Below are 26,662 nucleotides of genomic sequence, written 5' to 3'. Positions count from 1 at the left end.
CCCCTGCCCCACTTTCAAGAGGCAGAAAAAGTGATTAATTTGCTAATAGTCTGACACAACTTGCTTATTAAGGCATTTCATGATATTGGCAAATTAAAACCAGAAAGCTTGCAGTGACACATGCTGAACCTGTCCAAACCAGATTGATCCTGCCCTCACACAAAAAAGTAGAAGCCCCTGAGAAGGGCTCAGAAAAATACGGAGAAGACCACTCAGGGAAGCAGACTGGTTCGCTCCAACAAAGGCGTCATCTGATCACCTCTTTGAAGAATGAACCAACCTGTTCCTTCAGCAGACCAAACAGTGGCCTAAACACCCATGCAGTCAGCCTCTGAGGCAGCTTTGACTTAATTCTGAGTCCTTTATCCACACCTTTATATACAAAACAGAACCTCTTCAGCAGGGAACCATACAGACCAATCAGCTTGGATTTCCATTCATAACCATTCTTCCACACCTCTCAGCTGCCCTAATTGCCAACTCCTGACACACATCCCGCAGTCTCTTAACATGCAAGCCAGTACAAACCTATTACAATGTACATATAGTGCAAAATTGCCATACTTGGCTTTTTTTTTGTTCAGCCTGCTTAATTTAAGAAAGTTCTCTTTCCTATGTGAGCTGTATGGAATCTGATACACACAAAGCAAGCAAGGGGAGTGTCTTCACTTTGGATTTTGAAAACTAAACTACAGATTTCTTTACAAAAATTAAAAACCTTCAAAGCAATTTTGTTTTTTGTTTGCTTTTTGTTTTTCTACAGGATGTGGCTGTTTTCACGGCAAAGCAACAAACAATGACTTCTTGCTCTGTTATACAGGAAGACACATACAGACTTGTGGCTTCGACAAGGCTGTGGCAAATTAGGGCAGTCAATTATTCATGTGCACAGCTCATTTCCAAAGTGCTTTGCTAACTTTCTGTTTCTTTGCTGAGGATGAATAAAGCCGAGACACACTGATATGTCCAAAGCTCACTCCATGGTTGGAATTTGGAAGTGGCTTTCAAATCCAGTGAAATACTGGAAGTGTCATGGTGCACCCTTGCTTCTGTAACCCCTATGATGCAATCGACTTAGGCGGTGTGTGTGTGTGGGAGAATCGGAAGACCCTATGCTTTTTAATACTGCTTTAGAAAAGGAGAGCATAGGTGAGGTTCTTCCCCAGACAGCAGAAATGTAAGCATCTTGATTTAGGTAATGGACTGCAATGTATGAGTGTTGGGTGAATGGAAAGACAACATCTTTGTAGAGAGTGTTATGTATTGTAGAGCAGTGGTCCCCAACCTTGGGCCTCCACAGGTTCTTGGACTTCAGCTCCCAGAAATCCTGGCCAGCAGAGGTGGTGGTGAAGGCTTCTGGGAGTTGTAGTCCAAGATCATCTGGAGGCCTAAGGTTGGGGACCACTGTTGTAGAGAGCATGATGTAAACCACCTGGGGTTCTTTTTAAGGAGAAAGATGGGAAAATATTTTAAATAAATTTTAAAAAAATTAAAATTTGTATTTATCTACCTTTTTCTATTCTGTATTCATTTTTACCTGTGTCTACTGCTGGCTCCCCTGTATGCTGGACTTGAGAAGACAAGGCTTTGGAGAATTAGTTTCCTGAATTCTGGACTTTGGAAATGCACAGACTTTGTGAGACATTTCTCTGATCAGCTCCTGCAAATGACACCTTTATCATGCATGGAATTTGAGAGGCATTTGTAAAAGAGGTGTACAGCTTGAGACATATTTGAATGGTTACTGCTAATTTTGTTACCTATGTTTATTTTTGGGGGGGGGTTTTTTAGATGCAAACTCGTGCAAGATTTCAGTTTGTGACTGCAATATTCATTTAAAATTCATGCTGTAGAATCCCAGAAAGTGGTACACATGGAAGGATGGTGCATGCAGTGGAAGGGAGCATCAAAGAAGAGAAGGACAAAAAGGAAGAAGAGAGGAGAGGGGGGGGGGAAGATAGGAGACCTACTTATATTTTCTAGGCTGACCTTCCTTCCAACTATAACTCATGGAGACCCTTTTCAGGATTTTCCAGGTAGAGAATACTTAGACATGGTTTGCCATTACTTTCTTCTGGGGACATCCTCGGACTGTGCAGCTTGCCCAAGGCTAAACAGGCTGGCTCTTCTCCCAGAAGGCACAGTGTGGAATCAAACTCCCAACCTATAGTTCCACAGATAGATGCCTACCTTACTGATCTATCCAGTCAGCTCCCTTCCCATGGTAGGGCCAAACAACTAGAGAAGGTGATGATAATCCCTCTTCTTTCCTTCTTATTTGTTATTTCTAAATAACCAACCAGCAAATGAAGGCCACAGTTTAACTCCCAGGGACAAATCACCAAAAAAGAGCAAGCCAATTTGCAACTTGCAGAGCTGCAGAAACTGTGTGCTAGGATAATCAAGCTTCTTTTTACCTCTTAAGGCAGCTACACTGCTGTCTGCAAAACAAGCCTCTCATATATTGTGATCTCTAAACTGATATATTGTCGGTCGCACTTTCTCCTTGATTTCTACTTTAAACACTCTCCTTGGGAAAACACATCTCTCTCTGCTTCTACCTTAGAAACAAAAGCAAGCATGGCTTGCTTCACAACCCTAGATCTAGACACAGGAGGCCTTCCCTCCTGTCAATAGCTAACTCTTTATTTATTTATTGGTTTGCTAGCTCTATAGAATCAGTGTCCTTGCTTTCCAGGGTAGTCTCTGCTCCTTCAGAGCTAAATCTTCTTATCTTCATGACCAAACTGCCCTGAAATACTTTCTAGTATAATAGGGATAGTGTGCAATATTGTTTCTGGGAAAATTCAATTCTCTCCCAAGCTACAGTGAGCATTGCAAATAAGCTCAGAAAGAGCAGGGAAGTTCCAGGGTGTGGAACAATGGTGTTGAACTCCCTGTCACACACAGTGTCCCAGGGCTTCAACCCTGTAAGCCCTGGATCCACTACACCAGTGGTCCCCAACCCTTTTTGGGACCACGGACCGGTTGGGGGATGTGGGCACCTCTGTGCTCGCAGACCCCTGCAGTACACCACAGTCTGTCATCCTGACAGTCTGTCATCCTGACAGTCTGTCATCCTGGTAGAGTGGTAGTGGCCAATTTGCACTAATGAAATAGCCCCCACTGTTGTCCATAGGGGTCATCATTATTATTATCCGGGTAACTGCCTTTTTAACGCACAGTGCATTGGAATGAATGCAGGGCATTTGGGGGGAAAACTTTGGTAGTAACTTGGAGAGGAGGATAAGCAAGAGCAAAAGAGAGAAAGAAAATCAGTGTTTGAAAAAATGGAACGCGATCTATGAAATTCTTGCAATAGGTCACCCACAATTAGTGCAGTTGTAAAACAATCCCAAAGGGTTTTTCAGCACAAAGTGAAAAAACTGTTCTAGACCATCAGTCACATACACCGTTTCCTGGCACCGAGGATTAGTGAACAGATGCTTTTAAGGAACATCTTAATCTCCATCATCTGCATGCTTATGCACACACGAAACTCAATTATAAGACTTCAGAATTAAGGTATAAAATATGAATGTTCAAATTATAGACATTTAATAATTAAATACAGAAAAGTCCTTGTTGTTTATAGCTCCAGTGTTACTGTATAGAATGTTAATACAGCAACTATTAACAACTTTCTGAAGTTTCTGAGGTTACCTGCTTCTCTAACTGCAGAAGCAGGGGCGAAGTGAAGACTCTTAACAGGCTAATACAGATGTACGGAGTCATCAACCTTTTATTACTACATATCTTAAACTCAGTGACAAAAAAGATCACAAAAAATGCCCAGAGAATAGATATTCAGTGACCAGAAGTCCCCCAATCCCCAAGTTACTAACAAAGTTGCCGCCCTGAGTAGACTTTGTCTAGAGGGGCGGGGTATAAATCTAAATAAAGTAAAGTAAAAGTTGCCTGTGACAGGTTTCTATTAGTACAAGAGAAACTTGATTGGGTTTTGTAAACCAATATGCTAAGAATGGTGTAGATTGAGTTTTGCAAACCAATATGCTAAGAATGCCTTGGGACCCAACCTTGGGTCATAAGATGTATGTGGATCACAACACCCAGAAATCTTTGCCAGCTGGTGGTGAAAGGCTTCTGGGAATATTATTTCAAGAATATTTGTGGATCAAAGATTGGGAACCACTGGTGTAGAGCAACAGTCACAAAGTGAGAGGAAGGCTCTACAGAGGGTTCAAAGGTTTTGCTTGTTACAAAGAGTGCAATATTTTCCCTGATCAAAAATTCAGACATTTTTGTCACATGTTAAGCAAGGGAAGAAAAGACAAGTTCATTCCGATAAATTAATTCTTGAGAAACAGAAAGCAGAGCAAATTAAATAAAGGGAGCATGGATTCACTGAGGCCATGAGATGATTGAGATCGACCATTTGCAACCTTTTTGTGTGTGTGTGTGTAACAGCCATAAACACAATATGAAAGAAATATAGGCCAAATCAGGATTGTAAAAGTCAGATAATGAACCTTATAAGGTGGTGTGCGAATAATCGTCTCCAACCTGTGCACTCATCAAATGTGCCCCGCTGAGAATGGCTGCTTTAGATAAAGTTCCAGAAGAAATAGGTTCTTAGGGTAAGGAAACCATGATTTGCAACAATGTGCAACAGCACTGAGATTTCTCTTGTCTACTTAACAGGCATATATGTAACAGAAAATGCCAGATATGTCTTAATAACAGGCTCAAGTGGTTTGGTTCTCAGCTTTTGCTGAAAATAAATATGCTCTTGGAGCTCGTAATGAAAATGAAAATGTACACTTCATTGCTTCTGGAAATCCTTTTGGAGGTAGATCAAATGAGAAATCTTAACGTGCAATTAGACAATGAGAAAGGATTGTGTCTGATTGCACTGGAAACGGTCTTTTTGCTGGGGGTAACCTTGAAAGCAACTGTCCATCCATTCACTCCAACCCAACCTCCATAGGTACTCATTCCTCCAGATACCTTTTTCCAAGCCACAAGGAATCCTCATAACTCCAATGGTGCAGCAGGATACTTTTTGAATGATTCGAAGAAGCAGTGCAGAAACAGCACTATGGTAAGGGGCCTCCCAGTTTAAGTGTTCTTGGTTCCATAATTCAGCCTGGGAAGTTCTTGTTGAATTATGAGACTGGCAGTCTTTGAATTCTAAAAATCGCATCCCTGCCCCCAACTTCTGGTTCTCTAGCCAGGTACCCCACCCTCTGAGCCCTCCAGCCCTGACTGTTGTGTGTCGTACAACTTCTTGATCTTTCTCTGGTTGCCCTTCCAAGTTAAGAGAAGGGCTGGAAATTCAAGTGTCTAGAGCATACACAAGAGTGATTTGAGACCCTGGCAGTGCTGCCAGTGCAATTGCAGCTCAGTAGGGTGACGGAGACGTCTAAGAACATTCTCGAAACACCTCTAGTCAGGTAATTAGAGGTATTGTTGTTCAACAGACAACTGATAAGTCAGAAAAGAAATCAAATATGAAAGAAAAAGTTTATACACTGAGAAAAGGAAGAGTTCTTGGTTAACGCAAGGGTTGTGTATAGGTTGGAAATCGAGAGCACTCTGCATTTGCCCAATGATCCCCAGTTTGCAGTTACACATGCTGGAGAATATTGAAAAAATTTGAGAAAGGGGTTAAAGAAGTGCCCCTTTTACAAGTGGCAATATTCTGCAGAGGCAGCTCAGAATTGGAGTTGACTCTCCAAAAGCCTCTTACAGAGAAAAGTCTCTGATAAAGGGAGGGACGGGTGATTTAAGGCCTTCCCAGTGTTGCTACATCAGGGGGGATTTGGTGAATCAAACTTTCATAAATTCCATAGATTCAGTGGGCCTACTCTAGTTGTGACTTACTACTGGATTTCAGCCATTGCATGTGAAATGCTTTGAATAATACTTATTAATGGAAAAGGTAGCTGTATGATCTCTCTGTAGAAACCATTTTTCTTCCATATATCCAAAGCCTTCCTTACATGATGAAAAGTTTTGAAAGACCCTGAACGCTTGCTATGTTTGTAACTTTTAATAATCCAATAAAATTATTACCCAACCCAGAACTTAGTATATTTTTAATGCTTCAGCTTGATTTACATTTTCCACAAAATCTAACACAAAACCCTATTATAACGATCAACTTATCACTGGATTCAGAATTATTTAAAGGAGAGCCTTGCAGACAATGGGAGAAGGAAAAAAAAATAAAGGTAGCTGGCTGAGAGAACGGTTCATTATTATAGAACGAGACTACATATTAAAATGTCAGCACCAACCGATGGGTTTTTAATGTGGAGCCATAATAACACAGGTAAGTTGCCAGAGCCAAATGTTAAAGAGAGAAATTCTTTAAAAGAGGGGTGTAATTTCCTCCTCCACTGTGAAAAAGCACTGGGTAAAAATTGATTTTCCACGGTACAGGCACCACACACAGGTTCTCCCAGAAGAAAACAGCTGGTGTGCATGCAACCCCAGTACAAAACCAAAATTTCTGGCATGATTATATTGTGGAAAGGACAGAGGTAATTACAAACATTGCCAGGGCTTGACTACTATATGAACTATTTCTTTGTTATGCATAAATATAGGGCAAAAATGTAGATTGGTGCTTTTGAAAAAATTTACCTTGCCTATTCCCAAAACCATGAGGGCCCAACTATGAATTGTTACAGGGCAGTTTGTCATCACAAGACAGAATTCCTTATGCACCAAAATGTTTGATTGTCACACCACGAGCATTTTGTGCCTTCCATAGATTGCAAATTAACTTGTTTTGTGCTTGGTCTTTTGGACCTGGGCTTCATTTGCAAGTTTGATTTCTCATGCATGAAGGACTGCCTGAAGTCTAAATCAGTGGTTCTTAACCTTTGTTACTCGGATGTTTTTGAACTGCAACTCCCAGAAACCCCAGCCAGCACAGTTGGTGGTGAAGGCTTCTGGGAGTTGCAGTTCAAAACTCCTGAGTAACCCAAGGTTAAGAACCAGTGGTCTAAATGACAGCCACCCATAATATAGAGTGAGAATATAAAGAGCTTGCTGCTACTAGATTTTAGGAAACCTTTGAAGCCCAATTTTACAGAACTGACAACCATGAGAAACAATGATATAAAAACCACTAGGCACAATGGTGAAGAAGGAATCTTTAATCTTCTCATTTATTCACTCTCCAATATATCACCGATGATTGTTTGCCCTTATTACATCTGAATTGCACTTATGGGTAAAATATTTTGTTGCTGTTCCAAATTGATCAAATCCAAAGCTAGCAGGAAACAAATAAGAAATTTTTCAAGCCAACGGAGACAGGAAGGTTTGCCTCCTTCAGGAAGTGTGTAGAAATGTTACATTTATGGACAACTCCCAGAATCCCTCAGCTATTATGGTGACGGGAGGATTATGGGAGCTGTCATCCAAAAAGTTAGCTTTTCCATACTCTTGTTTGTGAGATGTTGTTGCAGCCAAACAATATCTGGAAGTCCACATGTCAACCATCTCTTCTTCACCGAGAATAGCTCCTTTGGCAGAAGGCCGCCTGAGGCGATACCCAGGCCATTTTGCAAGAGCTTCTTTAGGGATGAATAAACAACTTTGCAAGCCAGCAGAAAGGGTTGCCTCTTGCTTTCTGATGAACAAAGAGAAAGCTTTAGCTGCGGACATAGTAGATTTTTTCTTTGTCATGCTTTTATGTTATGCCTGCACTATTGCTTTATTACAGTTTACGTATGGGCTTCACAAATGGTCTTGTTCTGTTTCTAGTAAAGGTTCCCCTTGACAACTTTTGTCCAGTCGTGTTCGACTCTAGGGGGCGGTGCTCATCCCTGTTTCCAAGCCATAGAGCCAGCGTTTGTTCGAAGACAATCTTCCGTGGTCACATGGCCAGTGCAACTTAGACACGGAACACTGTTACCTTCCCACCGAGATGGTACCTATTTATCTACTTGCATTTGCATGCTTTCGAACTGCTAGGTTGGCGGGAGCTGGGACAAGCGATGGGAACTCACTCCGTCGCGTGGATTCGATCTTACGACTGCTTGGTCTTCTGACCCTGCAGCACAGGCTTCTGCAGTTTAGCCCGCAGCGCCACCATGTCCCTTTGTTCTGTTTCTAATTACTGTACTGTTAAATAGCTTTTAGCTCAACTCTCTTACATGATGTGCACTTGAACTTAAAATTGTCTCTGGTTTAATGGCAACTTCCACTTCTTCTTCTTTCTAGAGCTTTCAGCTTTGCCCTCCTCCTGGCAGGTTTCACTTTGAAACAATTTAGAATAGGGGTGGAGGGGAAAGGTTTATAAGCACTTGGGGGGAGGGAGTTTACTCTTCCTCTTTAGAGGGAAAACAAATGTGTTTTTCTCCCAGTTCTGCCAAGCCTGTGTTTTAATGATTTAACAGATGGAGTTGGCACATATGAACCTGCAAGATGCATCTGTCTGATTTTTTCCAGTCTGAAGATTTTTTTTTTTTGCTGCATTAATAGTGCAGACGATGGTAAAATATCACCTCCCCAGGCTGCTCTGCTCGCCTAACACATAATGTCTTTTAAGTCGTGGGAGGGAGGGAGAGTAGACTGGGGTGAGGGAAAGGCCAAAGAAATGAGATTTTGAAAACTAATAATTTCCATCCTCACTGCAATCCATCCTCAGTGTGACAAATTCACTGTGCAGACTTACATCCAATTGCTACCCAGTCTTACTTGTGCTGACCTCCCAGTGCTGCTAATTACTTACTTATAGATAAATAAACATGGCTTATATATAAGATGGGCAAGAAGCACTGGTACTTCTGTTTTTAATTACTGCAGCTTGAAATATTGGCTCTTTTTGTAATTTCTAGATGAACAGGAAGTTTTTTAGAATCCTGCTATCAATTCAGGACTCTTTCATGAGGCAACCAGAAGTGGAGCTACAATCACAGGATGTCCACAAACATCTCAATTTCTTGGACAGATAGCTCAGCTATAGAGTTCTGAATCAGGGCACATCCCCACGATGCAATTTAGCAATCTGATACGATCAGTGCCTTTTCCCTGTCTTTACCTGCTTGTTTTGTTTTTGTTCATAGCTGAAAGGTTGGCTTATTTTGTTCCCAGGGCTAGAGGTTAGCATTAGGACACTTTCAGGTTCACTTCCACACAGTGATTTTCAACCAACAGCCTTAATGTTACTGGGTTGTTGTTGTTGTTATTGTTTTTTGTTTGTTTTTTGTTTGTTTTTTGAGTTATTGGTTTTGGGGGGAGAGCTTCAGAGACAAATCTCCATCAGAGAATTTGATCTATAAGACTTTATAAAGTTTTCTTCCAGAAACTAGTAAATTTTGAAAATGTGTCTTCTGCAATCCAATGCAAATGTGAATCCTGATAAGCCACAGTATGAATCAACCGTGATTAAGCTAGAATGAAGCTTCTGCCTGGCTAGATAGCCTTCAACTGAGCTGTAGATATGGAACCAAAGTTATCTTTAGCTGCAGCACTACCTATGGCCTTCTGTGATTTCACTTGAAGCAGAGCACACATCGCACACAATACTGTATTGCCACCAAGTTGTGGGTGTGTATATTTAGACCTGAAATAGAAAGAGTGTTATGGGTAGTAGCTAAATTGCACAGGAAAGCTTCAAATCTGTTCCTTCCTGTTTCAGAAATTATGCACTGTATCAGAAGACAGGAGATGCTGTATCAAGGCAGGACAATGGCGGATAATCAAGAGACAGCACAAAAACTGGGATATTAAGAAGAGGCCTAATTTGGGAGGGAGAGATTAGACCATCAACCTTGGATATAGTATCAGAGGTTAGACCAAGAATTCAGCATTCCTGAATTTTTTCTTTTCATGGATGTCTCATCTCCTGCAACGGGAAGGAAGAGTTGAGTTTGGCTCAATTCTTATCTGAACAAAGCACATCAAACTGTGTAACACTCAGTGTAAACACACAAATATAACAGTTTGAAGGAATTCAATCAGGTTGGATCATTCAAATGAAAAGCCTTTTGGGCTCATGTGCCTCCCAAGAGTTGCAACATAACCCTGCAGTCATTAAAACTCTGATCTGTGTCTAATTGATGGTAATGACAGGATGCCCATTCATTTCCTTGGTGCATGATCAGAGTCCAGATATTCTCCTAAATTATATATGTAACACTCTGGCTTCTGCACAAGTACGAGGAAATGAAGGAAACAATAGAGCCTCAAACAAAACAAATTGACGATTATAAATGGCTTCCTAAAAAAAATCCTCCTATCTTTGTTTACTTGCACAGATATTTCTGTAAGATAATGAAGATTAATCACTCTCTTTTGATGGCTTAATAGCATGCTAATACATGGCATCTTTTCCATTCTGGTTCCCCCTTTCCCAGCCAGCTTTTTCCATCATTCAATGCACTTAAAACTTCATAAGCAGTTCATGATGGCTTCCAGTTGGGTAACTTGTAGCCACTATTTTAAAGAGATGGCTGATGTCACCAACCATAAGACATTTCAGGACGGGGGGACCCCTGCTAGTCTGTTGCAATAAAGACAACAGAGTTTTGGAGCACCTTAAAGATGAACAATTTCCATTTGGGATAGAGTGTTTCCTCATTTAGCGGATATTAACTTGCCCACTTGGATGAGAAAGAGACATGGGAGACTGGAAATACAAAAGATGTGAATATGGATCCTGTCTTAAGACAGGTCATTAACAAACCCTAGTAAACAAGTAGCATCAGTTATCCGCCCAATGAGGTGGTCCTGTCCATCTGATGAAGTGGACTGCAGTCCATGGAAGCTCTTTGTCTGAACAAATGTGTTAGCATTTCTGCTACTGCTGACCTCTGTGCTGTTGTTCTAAGCAGAAAGCTATTGTGCAGTTAGTTCCGTCTTTTCCTCTTCTGTGGATTTTCCATGGGAAGAGAAAAGAAAGAACCAGTAATGGGAAAAGATAGGAGGGTTATAAGTGGAGATGACAGTATCTGGAAACTCTGCTCTTCTCTCCCATAACCCCAATAAAATTTAGTGAAGAATCTTTGTCTGAAGGTGCTGAAATCAATATGAGTTATTTCTAAGTAACACAGCAGTTGGTACCACTGTTTTCCACCATTTTGTTTTAAAAGGTTAATAGAGTAAACATTTTAGGTTTTCTATTCACTTAATGTGAACATCAGGTTCAATTCTTTCTTTTTCTCTTTCAATTAACTGTTATATAACCAAATGGAAACGTCACATGCTCTAGTAGTATAAAACACATTCTAATCAGCAGTAGGATAATTAACTGAAAACAATTTGTTACTACATAGGTCTGGGCAAAGCCCTGAGTCCCTACAAAACTTATGTTTTGCTAAAAGGAAGGGACCTCCACATGCCAGATGCAGGGGAGGGGGATCAGGAGACAGGGATCTAGTTGTCTCGTGTGCTCCCAGAGGCATCTCGTGGGGCCACAATGAGATACAGGAAGCAGGACTAGATGGGCCCCTGGCCTGATCCAGCAGGGCTCTTCTTATGTTCTTATGTTATGACAAACAAACACGAACCATTCCTCCTATGGTATTCTGGGCATGTAACTGAAAGCAGAGTGTTTCTCATCTGATGAGACAGCCTGTTACTTTAGATAAAATGCTAGCACTTTAAAAGGTCATGATACTGATTCCAAAAAAAATTATGAAAGGGGTTGCAAGAGTGGCTTTCATTAGGTGATTTGTGTGTGTGTTTAGTCGTTTAGTCGTGTCCGACTCTTCGTGACCCCATGGACCAGAGCACGCCAGGCCCTTCTGTCTTCTACTGCCTCCCGGAGTTGTGTCAGGTTCATGTTGGTTGCTTCGCAGACACTGTCCAGCCATCTCATCCTCGGTCGTCCCCTTCTCCTCTTGCCATCACACCTTCCTAACATCAAGGTTTTTTCCAAGGACTCTTTTCTTCTCATAAGATGGCCAAAGTACTGGAGCCTCAGCTTCAGGATCTGTCCTTCCAGTGAGCACTCAGGGTTGATTTCCTTTAGAACTGATAGGTTTGTTCTCCTTGCAGTCCAGGGGATTCTCAAGAGCCTCCTCCAGCACCACAATTCAAAGGCATCAATTCTTCGGCGGTCTGCTTTCTTTATGGTCCAGCTCTCACTTCCATACATCACGACAGGAAAAACCATAGCTTTGACTATTCGGACTTTTGTCGGCAAGGTGATGTCTCTGCTTTTCAAGATGCTGTCAAGATTTGTCATCGCTTTCCTCCCAAGAAGAAGGCGTCTTTTAATTTCAGGGCTGCTGTCTCCATCTGCAGTGATCATGGAGCCCAGGAAGATAAAATTTGACACTGCCTCCATATCTTCCCCTTCTATTTCCCAGGAGGTGATGGGACCAGTGGCCATGATCTTAGTTTTTTTGATGTTGAGTTTCAGACCGTTTTTTGCACTCTCCTCTAGGTGATTTCCCCCACTTAAAATATTAGAACCCTGTTTAGACGCTATAAGTATATATCTTCCTTATACCATCATCTTAGAACTGCAGAGCTGGAAGGGACCCTATGGTCACTGAGTCCAGACCCTATCAAGGAGACACAATAGGGAATTGAACTTCTAAACCACCGAGCTATCTAGAGTCCTAAAGATGTCATAGTGTGACTCTTCAGGCTGAAGCTCATGGGAATTGCAGTCCAGCAACAAGTAGAAAGCTGGACTTTGCTCACATGCTATAGACTCAAAAGCCTTCACTACCACTTCTGCTGGCCAGGATTTCTAGGCGTTGAAGTCCCAGAACATCTGGAGGCCCAAGGTTGGGGACCAGTGCTATAGAGAAGATGCTCTAAGTTCCGGCCTTGATTCCTTTACTGCTACCTTCTGCTGAAGGAGAAGTTCTGCAAAAGAGCTGTAACTCCATGGGTCCAAAGCAGTTAAAGAACTCCTGAGATCAGAAATTCTGATAAGGTAGAGTTCCTGGTTAAGTGAAACTTTGTCATCATGCCTACCTGAAGAAATCATGTCTAGGAACTTCTGTACTCAAAGTCTGGACCTATGACTTTCATCAGTTCAGTACCAGACAAATACTACTGAAGAAAACACCAGCTCAGCTACTGCTTACCTGTTCCTTGTTTTAGGAAGGCTGTCTGCCCTCAGATTTAGGTATCACATGTATATGAAACTCTTCCATTTGTTTCTTGCTTGTCTTTAAAGTTATTTTCAAAGTGAACAACTGCTCCAAGGATTGGGAAGATTTTTCAGTTAACAACATAGGCACTAGCCAATCAACCCCATTCTCAGCTGGCTTCTTCTACAGATTTGGAAGATATATTTTCTTCTTTTCCCCTGAACCTGAAGCTGGAAAGGAGAAGCTCTTTTTGAACATCATGAGGAACAGGCTAAGAAGGCACATTGTTTAAAACTATAGTAGGTGCTCACTCTTTGTCTGTGAATATCTATCTGTATTGGAATGATTCCACTGTATATTTCACCTTTTTATACCTAAACCCCACTCCAGTTACGTTATTTCAGGTAATGAATCCAGAAATGTTTATCAAGTCCATGGTATATTATTTTGTTAACTGATCTTAGCTGGCCTAGAACAGCTTCATTAAGATGAAAATGTGGCATGCAACAAAAACTTAAAATTGACTTAGAAATGTGCATTTTACAGTGTCATGCATTGCTGGTCATAATCAGACTAAGCCATAAGCCATCTCTGTTATTATTGCATGGCTATGACTCCACTAAAGTTCTCATGTGCTTATATTTGTCCATACATTCCACACTTACATTTTGGATCTATAACTTGCTCAAGTAGTGTGTTGCTCTTAAAGTTATGAGTAATTAGTTTTAAGTAATGTATTGCTTTTGAAAACTAATGAGTAAAACTTAATATGCTACTTAAAAATATATTGCAAGCCTTTAGGGAAAAATATCAGAATGGGGACATATCAGTGGCTGAAATCCTGTTGCATATTGTAGTAAGTCGTGACTAGAATATGTCCATTGAATCAGTGGGGATTTCACAAATCAACTCTTTTGTAGGTTCCATTGATTCAATGAACCTACTCTAATTGTACTTCACTAAGCAACAGCATTTCAGAGAGTATTTCTTTAAACCCAATGGATTCTTTGTCACTTATTTCCGTTTTCCCATTTAGACACTGATTCCTGAGATTTTTACATTCTTGAGAATTTGGGTGGGTAAAAGTTTTCATTTTTCCAAAGCATTCCTAAGAAACAAAATTATAATTCCTAGATGATAACTTCTCACAAATTGATAGCACAATTAATAATACTACAGTGGACCCTTGACTTACAGATGGCTTGACTTACAGACTTTTTGAGTTACAGACTTCTCTGGCCGCAAAATTTAGGTTTGACTTGCAGCCTGAGAATTGACTTACAGACCAGAAAAAAACCAAAATGGAACAAAAACGGCCTGTTACGGGATTAATCGGTTTTCAATGCACTGTAGGTCAATGGAGACTTGACTTACAGACTTTTTGACTTGAGAACCGCCTTCCGATACGGATTAAGTTCTCAAGTGAAGACCCCATTGTAATGTTACGTGTAATGGAAAACAAATTCAGGGAAACATAGACCTGTCAAAATGAAAAGGGTGTCTTGATGCTTTTTCTCTGAGGGCTAGCAAATAGACAATGCAATGTATTTTTGTCTGAAGTATTATATTTTAGTTTTCCATTGTACATCATACACAGCCTTGACCAAAACATGTCGGTGCTGCTGCATTCATAGCAAAGCTGCGCTGTGTACCGAGTTCACTAAACACAGTACATTTACTTTTTAATGTCTTTAATGTCAACGTCTGTATGAAAAGACTGGACTGCTTCAGTAACAATTCTGTTCCTATTATTTTTGTGGTGCATGAATTGCTGAAAGTCCTTAAATGGGCTCTCCTTTCCCCTATGCATCAAACTCCCACCTTGAATCTACAGAGCGCTCTGTGCCAGTAGCCATGCTAGTTGGAGGGTTCTGGGAGTCATGGTCCAAAAAGGTAATGCTTCTGAGGTTAGCATTTACCTGCACACCTCTCCTTGCCATCTGTCTCTTCTCTATTTCCTAGGTAAAGGTAAAGGTTCCCCTTGACATTTAGTCCAATTGTGTCAGACTTTAGGGTGCGGTGCTCATCCCTGTTTCCACGCCATAGAACCAGTGTTCGTCCAAAGACCGCTTCCGTGGTCACATGGCCAGCGTAACTAGACATGGAACGTCGTTACCTTCCCACCGTGATACCTATTTATCTACTCGCATTTGCATGCTTTCAAACTGCTAGGTTGGCAGGAGCTGGGACAAGTGATGGGAGCTCACTCCGTCGTGTGGATCTAATCTTACGACTGCTAGTCTTCTGACCCTGCAGTACAGAGGCTTCTGCGGTTTAACCCACAGCACCACCACATCCCTATTTCCATTTCCTAGGCTTCAGTTTTATCCAGCCATTCTCTTTTCTCCTCTGCCTTTACCTCCTTTTTTTTTTCCATCCGATCTATGCCAGATGGCCTGTTCTGTTTGTAAGCATAGTAACAGAGTTCAGTCTCGAACAAGGGCTTTTGAATCCCACTTCTAACATCAGTATTACCAGGCCTGAAAGCAAACTTCCATGGGTTAGACTGAAGTTTGGGAGATCTCGTTGCTGGACAACCTGTTGCTTTTGCTGACTCATCGTTTAGCATCTCTAGGAACTGGTAAGGCACATGTATACTTGCAGTTTTATTAACAGCTACGTATGCAGGCAAGTTTTAAACGTCTCCAGCTATCTTCCCCCTCAGGATTTTGTACAAAATTATACAGAACGTCAGTTGTTCTTGGTTCTCTTTACTTCCCCCTAATCTGTATTCCTATTAAGTGTACTATAAATCTTTCTGTTGATGACTTTTCAAGCTGATTTCTTAAAAGGGAGACATCATTTCAGTAAACGAGGATGTCATTCTAATTGGCTTGAGGTTCGGCTCTTGCCATTTTGTTACTTTTTAATTGTTCCTACTGCACTGCCCTTTGCCTTGAAGGAAGAAAAGGGGAGCCGTTCTCCTCGCTTTTAGAAAGAAAGGCTTCAAGATACAATCCTGCAACAACACATCTTTCCATCAGACAGCTGCAGGCAAGAGGGTGACCATTTGCACACCACCAAAAAGAAGGACAAAAAAGGACGCAATTTGCATAAAATTACATGTGTTCGTTTGTATGTACAGATGCGCAATTAGCAATGATTCTTACAATTTAAACAGAATAACAATGCTTACATGGAGAAGACAGGGATCAGGTGACTGGCATGCCTGCTGAGTCAGCTGACCCAAGTCCAGCTCACATGGAAGGTTCACTTTAAGGTCCCCACTCACTTTTTTGTGTCATTCTTTCTCTTTAAATAAGATTTGGATTCGGCAGCCTTTCACTCTCCTCCCCAATAGAGTACATATATGTTCACCCTAGCCTATGTGGCTATGGGAAATAGGATACAGTGAATTCACCCTTGGAAAACAGATTGAAAAGAACAGTTTTCACAGGTCAGTCAGGGAAGGTACAGCAGAAAATTCAAAGCCAAAGGCCAAAAGTTAAAAGGAAGTCACTTACATGGGTGCAGGAAATAGACAGCATCAAAGAAAAAGAATTAGCTTAAGGTTCAAAGAATCCAAAGTAAACAATATTCAGCAACAAGAATAGTACCTGTTGTTTCCAGAAAAAGCCTGGGAAGGAGCTTTATAATTATTGATCTGAACCCATCCCCATTTCAGCTGCATTCACTCTGACCTCAGGTGTTGGAAATCTTCCAAGGCAGCACCTGCGGGCTCAGAAGTTTTGTTCAAGTGCCTTAAGCTGACAGCGCTCTAAGAAGCATGGCAAGCTTCAAGTGGCCAAATTCTGTGCGGCAGCAATGATTATTCGTAATCAAATGTTTTTTAGTAGGTGATTTTAGATGGATATGTTTTTAATATAACTCTGAGCTTTTACTTATATTAAGGATACATGATGTTATTAACTGGAAAGAATGGATTGTTTTATTATGTTTTAATGGAATTTTATTACCCTGTCTGACTTTACCAAACTTTAACTATATGTATCTATTTTGTGTTGATTTGGTTTTACTGGTCTTTGACCGTAATAAAGTATTCATTCATTCGTTCATTCATGGCAAGCTTTCCTCCTCACCCTCCTCTGGCTGAACATTTGTTCCTTCCTCTTCCAGCTTTTTTGGCTCCTTCAGATCCTCTTCCAAGGAGGAGGACCCATCCAAGGAAGGCAGCGGTCCACAACCTTGGGTCCCCCGATGTTCTTGGACTACAGCTCCTAGAAATCCTAACTAGCACAGCTAGTGTTGAAGGCTTCTGGGAATTTTCATCCAAGAACATCTGGGGACCCGAGGTTGGGAACCACTGAAGGTATGGCACTAACAGCTTCTGAAAGCAATTGGGCCAGAGCTATAGAAGGCCTTAGTTTCTGTTGCACTGGGTTGTTGTCAACCATCCCACCTAACCATCTGATACACTCAACACTATCTAATATTTAATTCTAGTTTATACATTAAATTGATATACAGTGGTGCCTCGCTTAACGAGCGCACCGTATAACGACGAATCCGCATAGCGATCCCTTTTTCGGGATCGCTAATGCGGAGGCATACCGATCGTTCCAATGGGCAAAACTCGCATAGCGACGATCGGTAAGCGTTTCGCTTACCGATCTTCGCTTTGCGATGCCCGTGGATCAGCTGTTCGGCGGTTCTAAAATGGCCGCCGGACGTCCGAAATGGCCGCGTGCAGCGTTTTCACGCCCTCCCTTCGCTTACCGAGGGTGCGAAAATGGCTGCCGCTATGGAGGAAACTTCGCTGAACGGTAAGTTTAGGGCCCATTGGAACGCATTAAATGATGTTTAATGCGTTCCAATGGGTTTTTACGTTCTGTTTAGCGATGTTTTCACATAGCGAGGTTAATCCGGAACGGATTAACCTCGCTATGCGAGGCACCACTGTACCTCCCAACTGGTAAATATCTTTGAGTGGGCTTCCAATCTAAAAAATCCAGAACAATCAATAAAACAATAACGGGGGGGGAATCAATACGGCAATACAAATCCAAACAGAGAGACACTCCCTTACAGTATCAAAATACCAAATTATGAATGCGCAAAGGACAAATCCTTTGCTTTTTAAAAATGACAGGATTTGTATTAAAGATATTTCTATATTTCACTTGTGACATATGCTCTTAAATATTTTGCTTTTTAATGCAAGTTACAGAACAACCCTATCCAATACCTCCTAAAGGATGGGTGGTTGTTGGATGCGGTAGAAATGCCAACCCTCCAAGTGGTTTGCCCTGGAGGGTTCTGGTGCACCTGCACAAAGCTGCAAGTGTGCAACCATCAGACCTGCCAGAGTTGCCATTAAAGCAGGGCTCAAAACAGCTTTCCCCTGGATCCCCTTCAATCAACAAGATATATGGCTGCCAATCTCCATCAGCATGGCCTTGGAGAAGTAAGTTGAAGTGTCAGGATATGACCCACACCACCCTGGCACCTGCAGGATTTGGATCAGCCTGACCCAGGAGTGGCCGGGTATTTGCAGGCTCAGGCCCTGACCTGTGTTGCTGCTGCTGGGCCACTCATGAGGCTGACCTGGAAACCTGGAGGGAAGGCCTATTGAAGGAGTGGTTCTTCCTCCCAGATCTTGCCTCATCAACAAAGGTTTCCAGCTGTGCTATCTGTCTTGCTGCTCCTGAGTCCCTACGTTCCAGTATTCCTGCATCTGCTCCTGTTTTTGCCTTGGTCCCTACGCTTGCCACCTACATCCCTGCATTTGGACTCAAGTGTTCCTGCCTTGGCCTTTCACCTTGGTGCCTTGTTCTGGCTCTATGCTCCTAGCCCTGGGCTCCCACCTCTGCTTGGTCATGACCAACTGCTCAGTGAGTGCCTTTAGAGTTGATACTTTGCATGGTGGACTGGGTCCTAGTGCCCTTGCCCTTGGTGAGAGGCTGCTTGGGATATCTTGGACTGTGACATCAAGGACTACACTAACATATAGCTGATAGAGTTATTTTCCATACGCCTGGGTTCATTGGATGTCCGGGGGGGGGGGGAATGTTTCAACTGCCACAAAAATAGAGGAAGCAATATTCCTCACAATGTCAAGATGTGAAATTTTGAATACATTGTGTGTTCAAATAATTAGGGAGAAGTAGAAAAAGCAGCTCTGAAAATGAACGTTATGCTTTAAAAATGAGGTTTGAACATGAAGTTTACTAAAACTTGCTGCAAAACAATCAGCCCCTTCAGAAAAGATAGCCAGCGCAAGGAGCAAAGAATAACAGGGGAGCACCATGCGAGGGGTGAAAACTCTGTGGGAGGTGGGACACCTTTTCTTTTTTTTTTTTTTTTACTATATTCTAATATATTTAGAATATATTAGAATTACTATATTCTAATTTTATAATTCCTTATGCTATAGTCCAGTGGCCCCCAACCTTCAGTAACTTAGGGGTTCTTGGACTGCAACTCCCACGAACCCCAACCCGCACAGCTGCTGATGAATGCTTCTAGGAATATCAGTCCAAGAACACCTGGGTGACCCAAGGTTCCGAACCACTGCTCTAATCTATTTATTATACTATCTGCTAAGATACTTGCGGAGAAGTGACTTGACTGAAAGTTAATTTCCTTAACTTAGTATATTTCTGTAATACTTTTTTTACTTGTTTATTATTTGGAACACTTTAGCTGAAGTCCTATTATTCCACTCTGAAGCACTAAGTTCTCTACGTTTTGTTAGAGCACTTACATTTTCCATTCAGTTCATTAAGCTGTCATAGTTATATTCCTAAAACAGTATATTACATTTTTGTTACAATGTTTGAATATTCAATAAATAGAAAACAATAGATTACCTTTATATCGACTTGAAAGTGCCTGTTCAATATAAAGAAGAAAAAGTAGAGATTTTCCTGGGCATTCATTTTATCTATCTTGCTCAGGGCAAAGAAATTGAAGGGTATTTAAAAGAAGAGAGTAAATTGTACAGAATACAAAATATTCCTCTAGTTCATAACAGACTTACAATTTTGGGATAAATGGCAGCTGTGACAAATGCAGCCAGCTGACCCACCACCATCCCCAGAAGTCTATAAACATCTTGCTATTGTTTAAGGTTACAATAGAAATGTAACAATTAAACCTTTTTTATTGAAAAGGGGAAATAATTGTCAGAAACAAATTGTAGTTGTCAGAAAAAAATTGAAGATCTATGTCTAATACTATACTAGAAAATTAATATAAGCAAGATTAGAGAACATAAGAAGTAGGACGTCACAAGCTGTCTGCACAGTAGCTTTTAGAGGGTTAAATGCTTGAGGTATGAGGGTCAACACCATACTATGATAACTATCTGAGATGGATAAGACTTGGAAATTATTATGCATTTCTTACCCTTTTAAAATGCAAAGGGATATTTTTATACTTGAGTATCTAGACTAAATTCCTTTCAATATTTAATTCTGTGTCAAAATATTACATGTACAAGTTCAGGTAATAAAAAATTTATCAGAGTTTTGAAAAATTTAGTGTTTGGATTATACAAATTTGAACAGAACTCAGAGACACCTTAATGTTAAAGGGTAGATATGCCACCACTTACATCGGGATAGCTTTTGTGTATTTTGTACATCTTGTTGTGAAATAAAAATTGAAAATATTAAGAGATATTTTAGCAAATAAGAAGGAATAAAATCCATTCTGACTTCCAAATAGATGCCTCTGTTTTTTAAAAAATGACATTCACCTTCTCTTAGCCTTATATCTCAACCTTTTGGTAAATTATAAATCAAGCTTTGAGTTATAACTTTTTTCTTACAAGGACAGTAAGTGAGATTCTACTGAAGAATAATGCATCTCTGTCTTCAAAGCGGCTCAGCTAAAGTTCAGAGCTAGAAAAACAAAGTGACTCAGAGAACAGGTCATAAGTTTTAAAGCAGGGCCTTTAGTGTTCAAATTTCTACACTGCCATGTTAAGTTAACGAGGTAGTCAAGCTACATTCTCAGAGTTCTCGGCTCTGCCCGTGGTGTTATGTCATAAACCTGAGAAGGATGCTTTATGAGTTACTTAGGTAATGAATGCAGGAAGGGTATTTAATATATTCAGGGGTAAATGGAATACTGATAGGTATGTTTCAAGCCACAGAGAATGAATCTTGTCAAAATCCTAACAAGAATATGTCAATAAAAATGAAAAGTAAAACAAGGGCCTCCAGACTAGAAACATTCAATATATGTTCCAATTGCTAACAAAGGAGATGCGAAGGATTGCAGTAACTATAGGACCACTGTATTCTCGAAGGCTTTCATGGCCGGGATCCGATGGTTGTTGCAGGTTTTTTGGGCTGTTTCGCCGTGTTCTTAAGGTTTTTCTTCCTAACGTTTCACCAGTGTCTGTGGCCAGCATCTTCAGAGGTCAGGAGCACAGACAGAGTTCCTACTCCAGTTCTCTGAAGATGCTGGCCACAGAGACTGGTGAAACGTTTGGTAGAAAAACCTTAAGAACATGGCTAAACAGCCCGAGAAACCTACAACAACTATAGGACCATTGCTTTAATTTCCCATGCAAGCAAAGTGATGCCCAAGGTCTTGCAACAAAGACGTTTAACTTACATGGAGCAAGAAATGCCTGATGTCTGAGCAGAATTTCAAAAAAGAGGCACTTGAGATAACATTGCAAACATTTCCTTGCTGCTGGAGGGCACCAAAGAATTTCAGAAGATCAGTCTGCACTACATAGACTACAGTAAAGCCTTTGACTCTGTGGATCATGAGAAACTATAGGCTGTTCTGAAAGAAACAGGTATGCCTCAGCACTTGATTAACCTGATGTGTACCTTGTATTGTGGACAAGAATCTACCACTAGGACAAAATATAGAGACAGAATGGTTTCTTATAAGCAGAGGTATCTGACAAGGGTGCATTTTGTCCCCTAACCTGTACAGTCTGTGCACAGAACATTTCATTTGGAAATGTAACCAGGTATGTTCTCAGAGTTCAGAGACACCCTGTCAGAGACAGGCAATGTGTAGCCTGCGTAATTAACTTGTAAACCGCCCAGAGAGAGCTTGAAGCGCTATGGGGTGGTATATAAGCAGCACACTTTTTTTGCTTTGCATAAGGGATCTTTGAATTATGGCAATAGAGTGTCTTGACAGAAATTGGGCTGAATAGATCACACCACACAGAGCTATGCATGAGGTGAATTTTATTAAACACTAAAGAATTAAAGTATAGCACAGAGTTACAATGAAGTATAACTAATATGGGAAAATACAGGCTCAAAGGAAGCACACTCACATGGCTGTGAGGATTCAAAGAAAGGATTTCCCCCTAAATGATACACACACAGAGAGGGGGGGTGTAGTGTGGGCTGCCAGCAAGGCAAGTTTTGTGCCCGAGCCCCCTGATTCTCAAGTGTAAGGGTGTGACACAGAAGACCAAGGCAGAGATCATCCACACGATTGTATTCATGATTATTATGTACAGTGCGAAAAGTGGACAATGAAAAAAAAATTGAGACAGAAAGAATTAAACTAATGTGAAATGTCGTGCTGGAGGAGAGCTTTATAGACACCATAGTCCACAAGAAAGCAAAATAAATCTGTTGTTGATCAAATCAAGCTGAATTCCCACTTAAAACTATAATGACTAGAGTGAGTCTGTTGTACTGTGGACATAACATAAGAAGACAAGTCTCACTGGAAAAGATAATAATGCTGGGAAAAGTTGAAGGGAAAAAGCAAAGAGGATGGCTGAAGATGAGATGGACTGAGTCAGTAGAGGCAGTCATGGTCTTTCATATGCAAGACCTGAGAAGGGCTATTAATGGTCATACATCCTGGAGCATCATTCATCCATTCATAGGGTTACCATAAGTTTGAAATGAATTGATGGCATAGATATAACAAAGGAAAACAGAACATTAAGTGTACAGCTTCCTAACACTACAGCTTTTGTATGATGTTTAAATGTGACGTCTAATATTTTCAGGAATGGAACCCCTGATCCCATTAATAAACATTACTATCTATCCCAGCTGGCACATATACATATAATAAATACTTTGGCATGAAACTAATCAAACATTGTTTGTTATTAAGTTTATGAGATTAGTACAAAAATAAGCAATTTCATTCTTGCAGGAAATATTTAGATTTTATGCTGGAGTCAACCTGAAATTTCAGCAATAATATATTTTCTGACATATCCCAAGGAAAAAGATTTCTGTTCTCTTTCTTCTAAAAGGATGTAGATAGAATAACATCTGTGTTGAGATTATTGTGAATACGTTAAGCTGACAGCAAGCCCCTAAGGGGCACTGCTCATTAATGTTCTACGCATAAAATTAAAACTTGATTTTTTTCCCCAATCCATTTTGAATCATTTAAGCAATTCTCATGCAAAGAAACTATTGTGCTGCAATAATATATTTCGAAAGTATAAAGTATGAAAGCCATTAAAATGTCTTAGACCTCCTGCGTTTCATCAAAAAGAAGGGAGAAACCGCTCTCTCCTGATTTGAAATGCATGCGGTATGAGACACGAAAAACTACTTTAGAATAGCATTAAGAGTTTGACTCTAACCCATTGAAGGCAACAAATCTCAAGTTAAGTTTTCCAAGATCATGTTTAATTCATGCTGTTTTGCTGAGGTGTTGAAGCATATGGTGGCGGGTGGGAGTTCTCCAAAACGCTAAGTAAAAGCACCTGACTGGAAGATGCCGGGATTGTGCTGCTTTCTTCAAAAACTTGGTACATTTTCCTCAGTGGTGAGTTTTCCTCAGTGGCCAGTTTCTTTTTGTTCTGTCTTTCCTCCCCTAATTCTGATATTTAGATGTGAAAATGCTAATACTGCCAGATGAAAGTTGGGAATGACAGAAGGATTCACCAGTGTATGTATATGAGGCACATTCTGGCTGATTTCTCATATGTGTGACTATTCCCAAGACAGAAGAGACCTTAAAAAGCAGAGATATCACCTTGCCAACAAAAGCCCGAATAGTCATAGCTATGGTTTTTCCTGTCATGATGTATGGAAGTGAGAGCTGGACCATAAAGAAAGCTGACCGCCGAAGAATTGATGCCTTTGAATTGTGGTGCTGGAGGAGGCTCTTGAGAGTCCCCTGGACTGCAACGAGAACAAACCTATCAATTCTAAAGGAAATCAACCCTGAGTGCTCCCTGGAAGGACAGATCCTGAAGCTGAGGCTCCAATACTTTGGCCATCTCATGAGAAGAGAAGACTCCCTGGAAAAGACCCTGATGTTGGGAAAGTGTGAAGGCAAGAGGAGAAGGGGACAACAGAGGATGAGATGGTTGGACAGTGTCACCGAAGCAACCAACATGAATCTGACCCAACTCCGGGAGGCAGTGGAAGACAGGAGGGCCTGGCATGCTTTGGTCCATGGGGTCACGAAGAGTCGGACACGACTAAACGACTAAACGAATGAGAATTGATGTTTTCTTTTCTTTCTCAGTGTATTTCTCTAATAAAACACCAGGGCTGTTTTTTTTGTTTTCTTTTCTTTTTTGTTTTCTAATTTTCTCAGAGTAAGAATGGTGGATGTGACCTTTTTTTAATTTCAAAAGAGGGAAGTATGCTCTGTTAAACATACCAATTTTCAGTGGCTGAATTCACCAGTCAACTGAGCTGCACCTGGCTCAGCTGACATTTAATACATGCCTTCTCAACGCACTATGAAGTTTTATTCCATATCAAAGGGAATTAAAATATCTCACTTCCCATAAGCTGGCACGGAACCTCTGATTTTGCCATGCTTCATTAGAAGATGATTCCCCACCCCCACCCCATACTGTGTTGGTGGGATATGTTGAAGAGGCAAAAGGAGTGCATGAGCAGTAGATGTTAATTATTTGGGACAATGAATAACCTTTTGTAAATATGACTGGAAACACCATGGAAGGCATAGAGTTGATCGAGAGATTAAGAATATTCTCTTCCTTTTGTGAATCACAGAAATTAATACTTAAAGCAATCGATACATATTCAACCTTGAATTTCATAAGTAATTTCAGCAGTTTTCTTTCTCTTTTGGTTTATATTTTACATGGCCTCGATATCTGGCAGAGCGCTTTCTCCCACCCAGTTCTGCCAGAGTCACTCGTTCCAGCCAGGCTGGGGGGCTGAGGGGCCTAACGCCAAGGAGGTCTGGAAGGAAAGAATGAGCAACTGGGCCTTCTCGGCAGTGGCCCCTCGCCTCTGGAACAACTTGCCCAGAGAGGGAGCCTGGCTCTCTCTCTGGGTGTCTTCAGAAGCAAAGTCAAGACCTGGCTATTTGGGCAGGCTTCCCCTCCTACTGTATCTTAAATTCACACCTTACCATCTCGGATTTATAGTGCATGCTTATTGGTTTAACTGTTTTCAAAATTGTAATGGCGCCCAGAGTAGACTTTTGGTCTAGATGGGCAGGGTAGAAATCCAATAAAATAAATAAATAAATATTGCTGGCAAAACATTTGTCTTGCCTCATTTGATCTTTCCTTCCTTTAACCCATTTAAAATGTGCATTTTAAAATATATCTTGCTATGGAGACTGGATCAGGTAAACCATTTAGATGTGATCTACCTATACATCAGTAGTGCTGGGTTTGGGTTAGGAAAATCTACTTATTTATTGGCAATGCAGCTTCAGAGGGGTCCGGAGAGCATACCATATGTATTAATTCAGAGGCTCACTTCGACACATTTTGCAGGACCCAAGAACCAAAGGGACAGGATTTGGCTTCTTAATAGAACATGAAGAGCCAGGTTGGTAAACTGTTGGCAAAAGGAAATAAAAGCAAAGAAAGAAAATATTGTAGCACTTTAAGAACTAACCATTTTATTTCCCTATCAGTTTTCATGGATGAAATTCCACTTCCTCAGAACACTGGAGTGGAAATACGTGTCCTGTATATTTTATTCACATCACCATGAGGTGACGAATATAGATAATAGACAAAGCAGCCATGAATTGATAACACAGAAATGAGACTTGATGTTGTTATGTGCTCTCAAGTCACCTATGAATGAGCTATCTCCAAAATGTTCCGGCCTCAACAACCCTGCTCAGGTCTTGTAAACTCAAGCTTGTGGCTTCCTTTAGGGTCAATCCATCTTGTGTTTGATCTTCCTCTTTTCCTGCTGCTTTCCACCTTTCCAAACATTCTTGTCTTTTCCACAGAATTCTGCCTTCTCGTCATGGGCTCAGAACAGACCACTCTCATCTTCAACATTTTTTGCCTCCAGATATACTTCAGACTTGATTTGATCTAGGATCCAGTACCAAATGTTCAAATAAATCAATCTGTTTCCTATTCTTTTACTGCCCAGCTTTCACACCCATGCATGGTGATTAGAAATACAAGTGTGTGGATGATCTTAGTCTTGCTCTCCAATGGCAAATCCTTACACATGATCATCTTTTCTAATTCCTTCACTGCTGCCCTTCTGAGTCTCCTAATTTTCTCCTAATTTCTTGGTGACAGTCTTCGTTTGGATTGATGATTGAATCAAGCTATACAAAATCTCTAACCATATCAATTTCTTCATTGGCAATCTTAAATGTAAAAATCATATCAAGTCATTGCTGCTTTCTGCCAGGAATTATGTCTTCTGCATATCTTAAATTATTGATGCTTTAACAATTGTAACTGAATCCCTGAACCCCATTTCAGCAGAAATTTTAATCTTTTTTTTATGTTTTCATATTTT

At 40.8% G+C, this 26,662-nt stretch overlaps 1 long non-coding RNA gene across 3 annotated transcripts; it reads right to left on the bottom strand.

Annotated features, from left to right (window-relative positions):
• Positions 1-5,128: 5,128 nt before the first annotated feature.
• On the bottom strand, positions 5,129-16,595 carry LOC110081073 (uncharacterized). 3 transcript variants are annotated; one of them, XR_012087048.2, is made up of 4 exons: positions 16,496-16,595; positions 16,168-16,393; positions 13,026-13,261; positions 5,129-9,826 (listed from the first exon to the last, which is right to left on the bottom strand). It is a non-coding gene; the product is annotated as an uncharacterized LOC110081073 (long non-coding RNA). The 3 variants fall into 3 exon arrangements; XR_012087050.2 differs by having other exon boundaries at positions 5,129-9,544; XR_012087049.2 differs by lacking the exon at positions 5,129-9,826 and adding an exon at positions 10,596-10,850.
• Positions 16,596-26,662: the final 10,067 nt, after the last annotated feature.

The sequence above is a fragment of the Pogona vitticeps genome, chromosome 4 (assembly GCF_051106095.1).
Source record: "Pogona vitticeps strain Pit_001003342236 chromosome 4, PviZW2.1, whole genome shotgun sequence".
Taxonomy (NCBI): Eukaryota; Metazoa; Chordata; class Lepidosauria; order Squamata; family Agamidae; genus Pogona; species Pogona vitticeps.
Note: the sequence above shows the minus strand (reverse complement) of the source record. Positions and strands in the feature narration are given on the sequence as shown.